Here is a 2,500-nt window from a genome sequence, read left to right on the forward strand (position 1 = left end):
CAACCATGGTAAGCCACTACCTTACCATCGACAGTTGATAGGGCAGAAATTTGAATGAAACATCGCCAGCGCAAGGCCGTGCGATTCGATCAGTTACTATGAATCACCAAATGACCGGGCAGAACCCGCATTGGTTTTTAATCTAATAAATACATCCCTTCCAGAAGTCGGGACTTTTCGCATGTATTAGCTCTAGAATTACTACGGTTATCCAAGTAGTAATGGTACAATCAAATAAACGATAACTGATTTAATGAGCCATTCGCAGTTTCACAGTACAAGTGCTTATACTTAGACATGCATGGCTTAATCTTTGAGACAAGCATATGACTACTGGCAGGATCAACCAGGTAACTATCCACCGCAGGGAACAGAAGTTCCTTGCTAAGCGGCCCCCCTCCGCAGAGGGAGAGCAAGCTTTCTTAGATTTTGCCTCCACGGGGGGAACCCATGAGCCAAACGGACCACACGGTCCCTCGGTCAAGGGAAACCCCGTCTTGTTTGCCACGTCTTTCTCACAACTGGACCCGTGCACAGTTCAGGCATACCTGTCAGACTCGCCAAGCGAGCTGAAGGAAGGCAAGAAAAGTGCTTCTGCGAAGGAAAATATCCTCCTGCTCTTTTGTCTCTATCATTAGCCAAAGGCTAGCGTACACAACTTCCATCTACACTCTGCCTGCCACTACAGTGACAATGCTTTCGGGCATCATCTTTTCCCTCCTTCGAAAGGAAAGCTACAAGCCCAACTTTCCTTGCCCGTTAGTCAATTCTGCCCTCTATTTCTCCGCCTTGCCGCCGTGGAACATAAGGGACAGGGTTTACTAGCCAGCTCCTCTCGGAACCTTTGCGACCAACCTGCCCACACTATAACCCCCAAACGCTAATAAGGAGACTGCATGATATGGTAGACAGAAAATAAAAACGCGAAAAAAATGAAATTTTGAAAATCGAACCCACAACCAGCCAAATCGTTTGTAAGTCATGCCAAATGACTGGTGACATCTTAAAAACCCATTGAAGCCACAACATCCCATAATTTCACGCTTTTAAAGATTTGTCACTATACGCACTGTAAGTACCTCACTAATTCTCACCTCAGATTTTACGGGAACATGTTCAAATTTTAACACGCCTCTCAGCACGACCAATTACATTAAAATTCATCGCAAAAGTCAGAATTCTCCAATTTTTGAAAAATTCACTATATTCACTGTAAGTACCTCGCTAGACAGTGGAGACCTCAGATTTTACGGGAACATGATCAACTTTCGACACACCTCTCAGCACGAGCAGTTACATAGAAATCCATCAGGAAAGTCGTGCTGTGAAGAGGTCTTTCGACTAAGAAAAATGGTGGTGTGAGGAGGAGTCACCTAAATCAGAGAAAAATACTCTTATAGGAGACTGCTACGAAAGACATTTCTGAGTCCACTGGCCCTAGTCCCCTAATAAGTGTATTTCTGTTTGTTTTAAGAAGGTCCTCCTGACATCACCAATCTTCTGTCTTCAATCCTAACCCCAACGTTAACCCTAACGCTAACCCTAACCCTACCTCCCTCAGGGGCAGTTCTATGGTTATGATCCCACGGTAGGCAGAAAAACTATCCCAATCTAGGTTTTCTTGTATGCTGACTCCATTTTAAATGCTTTTACTTGAGTCTGACAAAGGCAAAGCCAAATACTCACCCCTATATGGACGGGGAAGCAAAGTGCGGATTTTGGTAGGTCGGCATTTTCAATCAGGAATGTTGCCATTCGAAAGAGCGTCCAAAAAAACTTGGTTGGGACACATTTATTTTAGAAATTAGCGACCTAACCAGAAGTGCACTTTTTGGTGGGCCTACCCTACCCCCCTCAGGAGCAGTTCTATGGTTATAATACCACGGAAGGCACAAAACCTATCCCAAACTAGGTTTTCTTGTATGCTGATTCCATTTTCAATGTGTTTCCTTGACTCTGACGAAAGCAAAGCCAAATACTCACCCCTATATGGACGGGGAAGCAAAGTGCGGATTTTGGTAGGTCGGCATTTTCAATCAGGAATGTTGCCATTCGAAAGAGCGTCCAAAAAAACTTGGTTGGGACACATTTATTTTAGAAATTAGCGACCTAACCAGAAGTGCACTTTTTGGTGGGCCTACCCTACCCCCCTCAGGAGCAGTTCTATGGTTATAATACCACGGAAGGCACAAAACCTATCCCAAACTAGGTTTTCTTGTATGCTGATTCCATTTTCAATGTGTTTCCTTGACTCTGACGGAAGCAAAGTCAAATACTCACCTCTATATGGACGGGGAAGCAAAGTGCGGATTTTGGTAGGTCGCCATTTTCAATCGGGAATGTTGCCATTCGAAAGAGCGTCTAAAAGAACTTGGCTGGAACACATTTTTGCTATAAATTGTTGACCTAAGTATATAAGCAAGTATATAAGCAAATACTCGTTACATAGCATAAATAGCCTCTAAACACCCGAAAAACCTCTCCAAATATCATTTAAACC

The 2,500-nt window shown here is 43.8% G+C and overlaps 1 non-coding gene across 1 annotated transcript in view; it reads right to left on the bottom strand.

Annotated features, from left to right (window-relative positions):
- Positions 1-353, bottom strand: part of LOC146447401 (small subunit ribosomal RNA) — a 1,801-nt gene extending 1,448 nt beyond the window's left edge. The window contains exon 1 of the ribosomal RNA XR_014861889.1: positions 1-353. This exon is cut by the window's left edge and continues 1,448 nt beyond it. This is a non-coding gene — a ribosomal RNA (small subunit ribosomal RNA).
- Positions 354-2,500: the final 2,147 nt, after the last annotated feature.

Source organism: Pavona decussata, unplaced genomic scaffold (assembly GCF_977016875.1).
Source record: "Pavona decussata unplaced genomic scaffold, jaPavDecu1.1 SCAFFOLD_2331, whole genome shotgun sequence".
In the NCBI taxonomy this organism is placed as follows: Eukaryota; Metazoa; Cnidaria; class Anthozoa; order Scleractinia; family Agariciidae; genus Pavona; species Pavona decussata.